Below are 13,605 nucleotides of genomic sequence, written 5' to 3'. Positions count from 1 at the left end.
GAAAAAAAGGATGAAATGTATCTCATTGATATTTTTATTGATTACATGTTGAAATTATAATATTTGAGATATATTAGACTAAGTAAAATGTATTATTAAGATTGACTTCATCTTTTCTTTTTACCTTTCTTAATGTGGCTATTAGAATTACCTAAGTGGCTCACATTATGTTCCCATAGCTCTAAACAAATAGGAAGTCTATATGACGTTAGTAATCTCCAAAATATTATTGTCACTAACTTTAGTAAATTTAATTTACTAAGGTATAATACCTATAAGGTCTTTTTCTGTGCATACTCTCTGGGGAATAAAATCAATATCCATTCTTAGTGAGTTTCATATTTTAATTTTGGGGAGTGAGCCTCAAATCACTAGATATCAGTAGCGAACTGGTGAACACTGTCATACTCAGCAGTGTGGCCTCATTTCAAGGAGTCAGCCCATGACAGCTCAAGCTGAGATGGTTGCCTTTCAGCTTCAATATATAGGAAATCTGTTTCATTAAAACTGAATTCGTTCAATGCAATTCAGCTAAGCACTCTCCTGGGTACTGTGACAGTCTTCGCTGAGAGCTAACAGGAAGTTGCTAAGAGAGTAGATCTTAGAAATTATCTCAAGAAAAAAAAATCTGGCATAGTTGGTGTAGCTCGGTGGTTGCATCGACCCATGAACCAAGAGGTCACTGGTTCTATTCCCAGTCAGGGTACATGCCAGGGTTGCGGGCTCGATACCCAGTGTAGGGTGTGCAGGAGGCAGCCAGTTGATGTTTCTCTCTCATCAATGTTTTTATCTCCCTCTCCCTTCCTCTCTCTCTAAAATCAATAAAAGTGTATTTTTTTAAATCATTGGGGGGGGGGAGATAAATGGTGATAGAAAAAATAAAGAAAAAATCATTTTGGTAACAGTGAGAAGAAGGCAGAGAACTAATTAGGCTACTATAATAATTCAGTGAACAATGATGAAGGTCTAAGACAGTGAAAATGGGAACATTGAGGAAGGAATGTTTTAAATCAGATTTAAAACAGAAATCTGTAACGGCTGCTTAAAACCTCCACCTTACTCTCCCCCACCTCTTCCACATTAACATTCCTTAGTGTTATGATCTGCCACCCACATAACTTCTTCACCCTCCTCTCTCACCACTCCCCCCATCATCAGTTACTCATTTTCATTCAGCAAGGATTTATAGACCATCTCTATGCACCTCACACCGTATGCTACAGCCATATTTGCAATACCTGGACACTCGATGCCACGTCCTGCCTCCCTGTGTGTGCTTTACAGCTGCCTGGGCCTTCCTCTTCTCTCTGCCCCCTCCCCCAGCCTACCCCGAAAACTCTCTATTCTGCAAGACATGGAGCAGGTGCTGCCTCCTGTCTTTCAAACCTCCACTGACCTCCAGGTAGAGGTGGCCATTCTGCATCTCCGTCCTCACAGCATGCCTGTTCTTCCACTATTATTGCACACTACATGGCATTGGGTAGTTCACTTATCCATCTTTACCTCTACATTTTAACCCTTTGAGGACAAGGTTTAACATATCTAATTCATCTTACGTCCCTAACAACACTCAGTACAGAGGCTAAAAGTAAACATTCAATACAATTTTGTTGACTGATTTCTCAGATCTTTTCCAGCTCTAAAATTCCATGATTCAGGCACAGAATAAAGATTTTAAAACAATAATTGTGCCCTAACCAGGTAGCTCAGTTGGTTAGAGCACCATCCCAATACACCAAGGTTGTGGGTTCCAACCCTGGTCAGGGAACATACAAGAATCAACCAATGAATGCATACATAAGTGGAACAATAAATCTTCCTCTCCTTCTTCTCTCTCTCTCTCTCTCTCTCTCTCAAAATCAATAAATAAATTTTAAAAAATAAAGTCAATAAAAACATTTTAAAGTAATTGAGACTATGACATATATTCACATCCCACTCTACACAAAATTGTCTATTTGAATTTTCATATTTGGGGTTTTCTTAAATATTCTGCAGGTAACAGGCACAACTGCAATTGCCGTACCAGTGTTGGTACTCTCCTGCCTCATCTCTGAGCCCAGTCTGCTTTATGGGTGTTAAGTAAACGTTAGCTGTTAACTCACTTCCTTCCTGATCTGTTTCTTTATTTCTGTAATCCTTACGGCAGGGAAGGGATTCCTAGGGTGTTACGCCACCTCTCGCCACGAGAGGACAACAAGGAGACCCAGATTGTGTTAAAACCCTTCTAGCCACCAGATGGCCCCCAAACACCAGCTTAACGGAGTCAAGATTTCAATTTACATCAGACGCACTTCCTCTTGGTTTTCCTTTATTCCTTCTCCCTGAAAAGTGAACTCTCTCCTACAGGTGACCAGACAAATAGCTGGGAATTGTCTAGAGCTATACGTTACTTTTCTGAAGATGAGGAAATGTAGGAAAAAAGAGGGGCAACACTAAAAACTTCTAAAAAAATTGGTTTTAGAAAGATGCCTTCTTCAAGTCCAAAGAAAAGAACTGGAAATTTGAATGTGCATTGAGGGCTTAGGTGAGTTCTAAGAATTATCATCAAAATTTTAAGTGTGTTAATGGTGTTTTGGGTAAGAAAATAACAAATACAGATAACTAAAAGCAAAACAAATGAACTAAAAGTCCCCCCCAAAGTCCTGGGAGATGGGTGGTGATTCCTAACCATGGTCATCAAATTATATTCCTGAAAGCCTGGCACTGTCATCATGCCTCCAACTCCAAAATACTAGGTGTGTGTGAACTGAAGAAACTCCTTCAGAGAGATTTTTGCTGGGCAGGAAAACGACCAGCAAAAATGCTCCCAGGGCCTCAGAGGGCTGGCCTGTGGGAAGTGGAGTCGGGGGGGTGGGGGTGGGGGGCAGAAAGCAATTCTGCGACCTGCTAGGGAGAAGCTGCTTTTACTGTGAAAGGCATCAGACGGGAGGATTTTTTATTTTTTTTTTAATATATTTATTGATTTTTCACAGAGAGGAAGGGAGAGAGATAGAGAGTTAGAAACATCGATGAGAGAGAAACATCGATCAGCTGCCTCCTGCACACCTCCCACTGGGGATGTGCCCGCAACGCAGGTACATGCCCCTGACCGGAATCGAACCTGGGACCCTTCAGTCCGCAGGCCGACGCTCTATCCACTGAGCCAAACCGGTTTCGGCGGGAGGATTTTTCATTTTAGTTCTGGATGGAACTCTGGTTTATAGTCTCCTTAAATGCCTTCAGGTCCTCCCACTAAAGATGCATTGTCAAGATTTACCTCAAGTAAGAAATCTCCATTAAAAATCAGATTCTTGCCCAGCCATCGTGGCTTAGTGGTTGAGTGTCAACCTGTAGACCAGTGATGGCGAACCTATGACACACGTGTCAGAGGTGACACGCGAACTCATTTTTTTGGTTGACTTTGTTAAGTGGCATTTAAATATATAAAATAAATATCAAAAATATAAGTCTTTGTCTTACTATGGTTGCAAATATCATAACATTTCTATATGTGACATGGCACCAGAGTTAAGTTAGGGTTTTTCAAAATGCTGACACGCCGAGCTCAAAAGGTTCGCCATCACTGCTGTAGACCTATGAACCAGGAGGTCTCCGTTGGATTCTGGTCAGGGCACATGCCCCTGTTGTGGCTCGATCCAAAGAAAGGGTTGTGCAGGAGGCAGCCTGATCAATGAGCCTCTCTCATCATTGATGTTTCTCTCTCTCTCTCTCTCTCTCTCTCTCTCTCTCTCTCTCTCTCTCCCTCCCCCTCTCCCTCTCCCTCTCTCTCTCCCTTCTCTCTCTCTCTCTCTTCCAGTCCATGAAATTCATGCATGGCTAGGGTCCTTAGGCCTGGCCAGCAATTAGGGCCAATCTGTGGGGTGATCAGGGGGCCCCACTGGCATCCGCCTTGGCCGGCCTGACACAACCTGCTCACTGGACCCGCCACTGCCCACTTTCTGGCCAGCCCCACTCCCCACTGCCGCCACCAGTCACCTCCCTCTGCGGGGCAACCGGCAGGGCGATTGGGGTAGGGGTGGGCCCACTGGCACCCACCTTGGCTGGCCTGGGGCCTGCGGGCTGGGGGCAGCTCCTGAGTTAAGCATTTGCCCCCTGGTGATCAATGCATGTCATAGCGGGTGGTCGTTCCACCAGGGGTTCTGCAGGTCGGTCGATTTGCATATTAGGCTTTTATTATATAGGATAAGCTAGACTTGTATGTCAAGACATATTCAAGTGGTGAGGGGGGAGATCACAGGACTAGACCATTTATGGAAAAATATTAGATGTACACACAGATAATAAATTTCTGGGTCACACAAAATGATTAACTTCTATCATCTCAGGGAATTGAGCCTGGGTAGTGAGAGGGGACCTCTGCCTTTCATTTACCCCTTCAGAGTGATTTACATTTCTGTTTTTACCACTAGAGCATATTGCCTTTATAATGCCAACAAATAGATAAATCAGTGGGGAAAGTAAATAACAGCATAAGACTCAGATGTTGGTTTACCAAGATTTTACTTTAAAAGCAAAAATCACACAAAATTCTTTTAATCGCCTTTTTATGCTGATCTCTTTGGGGAATTGATACCACTCACAGAAACAAATCCCAAAGGTGGCTGCTTTTACAGAATGATAAACAGAACTGCGGTTAGAATAGATTGTCTGTGGCTCTTTCACAGCTCTCTGTAACTATCTGCTGAGCAGGTCACCAATATTTGCTTTATTTCAAATCATCCTAAAAAACATAAACTGTTTTTTCACCTGAAAGAATATGTTTTTCAGAAGCACATTGAAAGAGGAATAAGGGCCCAAAGCGCATTAGCAGAGCGGGCCAGCACCCATAGCCCAGCCAGGGTGGTGCCCGGGCCTCGGTGACACCCGGTGACATCGGGCGTGGCTGCTCAGCCGGCCTGACCAGAGACACGCCTGGCCTCCGCCTTGGGGCAGTGCCGGTCCTGCTCAGCTGGCTCCCGCGCCAGGCGGCTGACATGGGCAGAGCCCAGAGCCCGGCTGTTGGCTTCATCTCCAGAGACAGCACTTGGCTCACACACTGGGCACACTAGGGGTCTGCAAAGCCTTCTTGGGCGCCAGCCTGGCCTTCGAAGTCAGGAAGTTTGTGGCTGGAAGGGAAGAGAAAGAAGCGGAGTATAGAGACAGAGGCCTGGGGGCCAGGTTACCACAGAAGCAGAGCCCCATTCCCCTGCCAGAGCTGAACGACTGACCCGGAGCCTCCCCACTCTGCTGAGCCCAGAGCTCTGCTACCTATATTGCATTCTGATTTACTACCGGGTCCAATTTATTTCCAAAAATAAAGAGGTCAAAATTGAAGTTTAGAAATTTTAGAATTAGAGAATATTGCTAGACAAGTGGTTCTTGAACATAATAATAGAACTTTTTACAACAATTCTTCCTTCTTCCATTTCTATTCAGCTGTAAGAATAAAAGGCGAGGGGGCAGGGAACCACTGGCTGGTGTGGATTAGTGGTTAGGGTGTCGGTTGTGGCCCAAAGGGTCTTGGGTTGATTCTGGTCAAGAGCACATGCCTGGGTTTCAGGTTCAATCCCCGACCCCAGTTGGGGCATGTGCAGGAGGCAACCGATCAGGTGTGTCTCTCACATCGATGTTTCTTTATCTCTCTTCCTCTCTCACTCCTTTCTGCTCTCTCTAAATATCAATGGAAGAAATATCCTCGAGTGAGGATTAACAAAAAATAGAAGAGTGGGGGGCTGATAATGCCTGCCCTCCAGAACCCCACAGAGCTGCTGGAAGGATCAAATGAGGTAACAGCCATCTTCAGCTAAGAGGCCCTTGGGAAACAAATTTATTATTTCCTTCCTTTATAATGGAGGACAGATCCAGTTCAAATATTAGTCATGTAAACAAGACCGTGTGTTTCTTTTAAAAGGAGGAGGAGGAGGAGGAGGAGGAGATGACGAGGAGTCCGGATAAGAAGAAGCAAAACAATGACAGCAGCAACAGTTCAGTTACAATTTAAAAAGGGAGAAACTGTCTTCAAGTGCCTGCCACTTGTAAAGGAAATGGGGAAGGGGACAAAGTGGGGAGGGAAGCATGGAGAGGGAGGTGCTTGTATCCACTTGTTCTGGGTCAAGGACTGTCCAGCGTGCGAGAAGCTTCACTGTTCCCTTTCATCTGCACAGAATACGATGCAGGTGTTGTTATCCCCATTTTACAGATCAGAAAACTACGGTTCACAGGGAATAAACCATTTAGCCAAAGTAGGGCAGAAACACTACTCACCAGGCTGGCCTGCTTCCAGGGTACATATTCCCTCCTCCTCCTAACCTGGGTGAGCCGGGGCCCTGCTATTCTCTCTCCCTTTCTGTTGCCTTCCTTTAAAATCTGTGGTCTCTCTTTCATCCCTTGTATTACTTCCTCTGTGCAGATCCTCTGTCCTGATTTCCAGCCCCCTGGACAGTTCCCAGGTAAGATCCGCGCCTGTATAAACACAGTGTCTCTAAAAGTAGCTCCTGGCCTTGCGACTCACACTCCACCCCCTCCGGGGGGTAGCTCTCTTCTCCCCTGCCCCCCAAGCTCAAAATCAGCAGCACTTTTGGTCGTTTCTCCCCTTCCCCATATACACAATCACTCCATTATCTCAATTCTTTCTTCCAAGTATCTCTTACCTCTCACTTTTCGTTTCTACTTTACCTCCTAACATCCCAGAGCCTCCCCCCGCCCCCTTCACTCCCCAGCGCCTCTGTTTAGCACAGTGGTTCTCAACCTCGGCTGCACATTAGAATCACCTGGGAATCTTGTTAAAATCCTGATTTCTGGGCCTCGTCCTCCGGAAATTCTGTTTGTTACTAATAATGAGGCCCAGAAATCAGGATTTTAACAAGATTCCCAGGTGATTCTAATGTGCAGCCCAGGTTGAGAACCACTGGTTTAGCACAAGGATCGCTCACCGTACACCACCCTCCCCAGCGCCCCCTGCGACCCCAGGCCCTCCCGCTGGCTGCCCCTCCTCCCTCCGGCGCCTCTCGGCCACGGCCTCCAGGGTCGTCCCGGCAAAGCCGGACCATTCCCTGCACTGCTGGCGGGCAGTGACGATGCACTGCCTCCGGCCTGCGAGGTCGCCTGGACCGGGCACTGGAAGGGACCAGCGCTGTTTAATCTCTCCCGATGTGGGTCTCATCACCAGGCAGCAAGCCATTCAAAGTGGAGACTGACAGGTCTTGGTTCCCCCCCAGGGCCTGCCAGGATGTGGGCAGTAGGTGCTTCCCACGTGTGCTGGATCCTTTCTCTCCCACACGCACTGGCCTCAGACACAGCCGGGGCGGTCGGGATAACACCAGCCTCGGGAGCCCGCGCTCAGTGCACCGGCCAGCGGCCTGCAGGCGCGGCGGCTCCGGGGGTCTCTGCCCCACCAGGCCAGCCTCTGCCTGCGGATCGGTGCCTCGTATTTCCCTGTCCTTCCCTGGGCTCCGGGTCAAAGCAATCATCCCGGGGCGTGGGCCGCAGGGTTCACCGCACCCTGGACCCCGACTCCCTCACTGGCGACGCCCCCGCAGCCCGGCTTCGGGTCGCCAGGGGCCCGGGCCCTTGGGAGAGAAAGCAGACACTGCACCTTTAAGTCTGCAGCCGGTGGAGAAAAACAAGCTGTGATTTATATAAGCGGGAAAACCATGTGATTTGCAGGAACGCTCCCTCCTCCCCGGCCCCCTCCCGGCGTCACCTCCAGCCCTTCCCAGAGGGGCCCCGGCCTGCGGGCTCGGCGGAGGCGAGGGGGACCCACCGGGGCCTCCCCGGGTGCCCGGCTCCCGCGCGTCCCCGTGGCCGCAGCAGGTTTGCTCCCCACACTCTCGCGGGGGGTGCGATCGGGAGCGCGGGAGGCTCCCCGCCGGCCCCACGCGCGCAGCCCCGCGGGCCGCACAAAGGCCAGGTCGCCGCCGCCCCGCGTCCCCTCCCGGGCCGGGCTGCCTGCCCCTTTCCAGCGAAACCATTCAGACCACTCGAGGGAGAAACTGAGGGTCCCCCCAACTTCTCAGGGAGAAAGAACAGCTAGGGGCCCCCACAGACTTCCACAGACTGGCCTGTGTCCCCCAACACCCAGCGGCAGGGAGGGAGCGGGGGCAACCTTACAAATAATCTGGTAAAGAAACCCGTAATGAAAATCAGCCATTCCCAGCGCTGAGAGGTGGCTGTGTAGCTTCCAGAAAAAAACCGATGCGGCCTTTTCAGACAGAGCCAAGGAAAGTAAGGGCATGATTCAGAGGCCCGGAGAGCCAGCCCAGATCCTTTCCATGTTAGAGGAAGGGAGGTGAGCTACCAGCGCCCAGGAGCCGGTGCTCCAGTTACCTCCGACAGCTTCTGAAGGAAGGGGAGCCTGGGAGCCTCCTGAGAGGCAGAAGCTGAATAGGGGAGACCTGAGGTCCCCTCCCCTCTCCTGAGGTCCCCTCCCTTGAGGCCCCCTCTCCCCTCCACTGAGGTCCCCTCCCCTCCCCCAAGGTCCCCTCTCCCCTTCCCCTGAGGTCCCCTTTTCCCTTCCCCTGAGGTCCCCTCGCCTCCCCCAAGGTCCCCTCGCCTCCCCCAAGGTCCCCTCTCCCCTCCCCCTGAGGTCCCCTCCCCTCCCTCTGAGGTCCCCTCCTCTCCACTGAGGTCCCCTCCTCTCCACTGAGGTCCCCTCCCCCTCCCCTGAGGTCATCTCTGTAGGAATGTGTGTCGCAGGCCCTTTCCGGAAGTGCTTACTAGAGGAGAGGACTGCCCATCACTTCCAAAGCCAAGCCCGGGAGGAGCTGGGCTTCCTTGGAGAAGAGCTGGAGGAGAGGTAAGATCTCTCAGCACCCGCCCTAGCAGACAAACCCGAGGCTTCTCAGAGTACCGACTTCAGGGTTAAACCTTGTCAGGGATAAGGTTTGAATTCCATTTTATTTTCCTCCCTTGGTCATGGGGGGGAGGGGGGGGAGGCACACGCCCAGCGCTGTTACACGAGGGAAAACATGATGTCATTAGGAGCTGCTGAGACTGAGCCACGGCCAGCAGAGTTGGTACATTCCAGTCCACCGTCTGCATCCCGAGCAGCCAGGCCCTGAGAGGTCGCTCCGACCTGCTCCGTCCCCCCTGCAGGGGAGGTCTTCATGCCGAGACAGTGCAGGAACCGCGCCTGGCGCCCGCGTCACACCCACAGAGAGAAGAGCCTTCCTGACGGAACGTCAGGCAAACCTTCGCAATTACTCTCTAAACCCCGAGGAAGAACAATGCACGGAGCGGGGATCCAGGGGCTCAGCGCTCCGTGTGCTCAGACACCGATGCCACTCATTCAGTTCCCAGGGGTCCTGTCTGTGAGCCTGGCCCTGAGCTGGACAGTGGGACACAGCGGGGACGAGACAGAGCCCTGCCTTTCCGCTCCCCACCCGGCTCTGCCTCCGGACCGAAGCCTGTGGAAGGCTTTCCTCTGCTCCGCCAGCCAGCGAAAGCCCCTCCCGGCCCACACCCAGCCTGTGCTGCCCCCCCCCCCCCGCCCCCCTCCCCGCCCAGCTGCACACGCTCACAGGTCTGCCAAGGGCCGCTTCCATCCGAAGGCGGTAACTCTCCGGTGATTGGGTGGTGGTATGAGAAGTAACCCAAAGGCCTGTTCAGAAAATGAGATCAAAGTTGGCAGCCTCCAAAAAAAAAAGAAAGAAAGAAAGAAAAAAGAAAGAAAAGTTGGCAGCCTCCTGGGCCCTCCCCAGGCAGATCATTTAGTTTAGGCCAGGCTGCAGCCAGTGCCCCTGCTTGTTTTCTTTCTCTGCTGTCTTTCTCACCTGCCTGGCTGCCCCATCCAGGTCTCCTCTTTCGGAAGCTTCCTGTGCCAGGGGCCTGCCCACCTCTGGGCCCACCCTGATGGACCCAGGTGCCACCTTCCTAAGGCAGTTCACCCATGTCCTCAGGGGACCGGAACCCCTCAGCCCAGCACAGAGCCCTCTGCAAGGTCTCTTCTGTGGCTGTGAGGCTCCGTGTGGAGGGTGCTCAGATGTGCCCCCTTAACCGCAGTCCTCCACACTCCCACCTCCTCGACCACACCAGCCCTGCCTGACTCCTTTCCTGGGTTCTGCTGCTGACTGCCCTTGGCCGTTCACAAGCCCAGCCTGATAACGTGCAGGGTGAATGAACATGCCGGGTGAGTGAGTGAACATTTTAAAGGCACAAACAGAAATGGTGGCTCCAAGCTGAAAATACCCTCGAAGCCACAAACGCTGTTACCTTCAAAGGAGCCAGAGCCAGACCTCTGAGGTTTGTCGTTTTTGTTTTGTTTTTTAATGCACCAAGGAGTTCAATGAGGGAATGAATGAAATCAGCTCTTTTTTTTTTTTTTTGAAACTTTTTTTTATGGATTTCAGAGAGGAAGGGAGATAGAAACATCAGTGATGAAAGAGAATCATTGATTAGCTGCCTCCTTCACGCCCCCTACTGGCGGGGGGAGGGGGATCAAGCCCACAACACGGACATGTGCCCTGTGCTGGAATTGTGGAATTATATCTGGGACCCTTTAGTCCGCAGGCCGACACTCTATCCGCTGAGCCAAACCAGCCTGGGCAGAAATCGGCTCCTCTTAGATAATGTCTCCTTCAGGAAATGGGGCCTCAAGAAAAAGGCATCCCAACCACTACCAAATTCCACTGATTCAAATTAGGACTGTAAGATCCCCCTAGCACCAAAGCTCTGAGCTCCACAGTTCCCCTAAATAGCCTTTTGGAGCGCCCCACATCTGAGTAGAAAATGCCGGCTTCACCGCTGTGCTGTCAGGCCTGGTTCCCTCTTTCTCCTTCCCCTGAAAGGGCCCCTGGTCTTTCCCAGCTGCGGAGTAACAGGGAACACACAGCTCCTCCCGAGCTGAGGGGCCGCCAGAGGGAAGGCTGGCCCTGCCCCAGTCGGCTGGCCTCCCGTTCTGCAGGGACACTCCTCTCTCCCAACAGGCAGGGAACTTCTGGAACTTCTGAACAGCACATCCTCGGCCGGCCCAGGCCCCACAACATCCTGTGCCCCAGTTTACAAGCTTTTAGTGGCAACTAGCACATTTGGCAAACCTTCCCGCGTGTGAGCCAAGCCAGGCCCTTTTCCCTAGGACCCAATTGACAAAGGGATACTAGGTTGGGACAAAAATGGGGTCCAGCCAGACAAGCCCCAAGCCTTGGTCCTCTGGGCCAAGTCTGGAGAGGTCCGGAGGGACATGTCCTCGCTGGCCTCCACCACAGGCAGGCCGGTCCCAGGTCTCAGGATGCACCAGTAATTCCAGGCAGGCTCCATCCCCAGCCCACACTCAGCCAGGACCTGGTCAGGGACTCTCCAAGTGTCCCAGAAACCCGATGCTCTTTTCGTGCAGGCTCCGCTGGGGTTGGGGGGGAGAGAGCAAGACCCTCTCTGTGGGATCCTACTGTGTCTGGAAGGTCCAAAAAGCATCTCTCTCCATCAGAGACAGCACCAGATCTCTGCTTTGAGACAACTTTAAAGAGAACGGTGTTTTGAAAGCTCAAGACATGTTCTGGGCTTGGCTTTGGTTCTAGCTTCATCTACACCTCTCAAAACGCAGTACTCTTCCGTGACTATGGAAATCCTGGAGGCAGTGAGCCCAGCTGAGGGAGCCGCAGCTTCCTCAGTTACCCAGGCTGTGCCCTGTCTAGATTTTGCTGGAAGGCCTCCTGAAAAGGCCTTCAGGCCGGCCCTCCCTTCAGGCTGTCTAACTGGAATGCCTGCCACCTACTATTCAAGACAATGACTTGAGCCCCAGCCCACCAGGTGTGGGCACCTCATCACTGTGTCCCCCTAACCTCACAGTCCCTCTTGCCTCCTGCCCCTATTACCAGCTGTGCCCAGGATTCTCAGAGGGTTCGTGCTTCCTCTGTGACCTGTAGCTCTGACTTCCTGTTTTCCCCTCTCCCCTCCATCTGCATCCCGCCTCCCATAGCTGATGTCCTCTCCATTCCTGCATCCCCCTCTAACTCATACAAGGCCAACAGGCAGAGCAGCAGATTTTACTCACAGTTTGGGGTCATGGAGGGGAATCACAGTAATTGCATTCGAATCTACTCATAGCCCTAGCTGGTTTGGCTCAGTGGATAGAGCGTCGGCCTACGGACTGAAGGGTCCCAGGTTTGATTCCGGTCAAGGGCACATGCCTGGGTTGCAGGCTTGATCCCCAGTAGGGGATGTGTAGGAGGCAGCCAATCAATGATTCTCATTATTGATGTTTCTGTCTCTCTCTCTCCCTCTCTCTTCTTCTCTAAAATCAATAAAAAGATTTAAAAAAAAAAAAAAGTCTACTCATAGACATAACTCTCCAAAAACTCAACCAACCACTCCCCGCCTCAGAAAATTTCTGACTCTTCCCTAAGTCACAACTTCTACTACCGACTCCAGCCTCTCTCCTCTCTAGATCCCTCTATGCAGACCCCAAGTTCCCATGGATTTCTCCTGCAGAACCATTTGTCTTGCCCTCAGCAAGCCCAGAGGACCTCACGGTTCTCACCAGAGTGGCTTCCCCATCGGGGTTCATCTCAGCCTCATCCTTCAGACAGACTTTCACCTCCAGGGAGATGCACCTGGCCCCCAGAATGAACAGCTCAGTGTTTTGTTTTCAAGATAACATTTTCTCCCTGGCCACCAAACCCCCCCTCCCTCCTATCCCCTCACATCTGGTATCCCTGACAGTCAAGAAATCCACCCCAAATCATTCCTGTTCTCACGTGGCTTGTTTTTGTTTTGTTTTGTTTTTAGTCCTCTATGGTCATGGGGCACCGCTAACCCATATCCTTGTTGTAGAAAATGATCCAATTAGGCCTTGGCCAGGTGGCTCAGTTGGTTATAGCATCGTCCCAATATGCCAAGGTTGTGGGTTTGATCCCTGGGCCGGGCACATACAAGAATCAACCAATGAGTGCATAAATAAGTGGAACAACAAATCAATATTTCTTTCTCTCCCTTCCTCGCTCTCTAAAATCAATCAATAACATTTTTTTAAAGAAAATGATCCAATTAAAAATAAGTCAGCATAAGACCAACACCAGCCCTAGCCAGTTTGGTTCAGTGGATGGAGCGTTGGCCTGTAGACTGGGGGGTCCCAGGTTCGATTCCAGCCAAGGGCACATGCCTGGGTTGCAGGCTCGATCCCACCCGTGTGGGGTGTGCAGGAGGCAGCCGATCAATGATTCTCTCTCATCGGTGTTTCTATTCCTCCCTCTCCCTTCCTCTCTGAAATCAATAAAAATATATTTAAAAAAAAAAAAAAAGACCAACACCAAAGGACAAATGCTGGATGATTCCACTTGCATGTGAACACACTCTGAGGTACCTATAGTCAAATCCCTAAGGACAGAAAGCAGAATGGTGGTTGCCTGGGGCTGGGGAGGGGAGAGAATGGGAGTTAGTGTTCAGTGGGTATGGAGTTTCCGTTTAAGAAGATGAAAACATTTTTATTTCATTTTTTAAATGGTTTTATTTCAGAGAGAGGAAGGGAGAGAGAGATAGAAACATCAATGGTGAGAGAATCATTGATCAGCTGCCTCTTGCACTCCCCCTGCTGGGTATCGAGCCCACAACCCAGGCATGTGCCCTGACCAGGAATCGAACTGTGACTTCCTGGTTCATAAGTCAATGCTCAACCACTGAGCCACCCTGGCT

This window comes from Myotis daubentonii, chromosome 2 (genome assembly GCF_963259705.1).
Source record: "Myotis daubentonii chromosome 2, mMyoDau2.1, whole genome shotgun sequence".
NCBI classification, from domain to species: Eukaryota; Metazoa; Chordata; class Mammalia; order Chiroptera; family Vespertilionidae; genus Myotis; species Myotis daubentonii.
Note: the sequence above shows the minus strand (reverse complement) of the source record.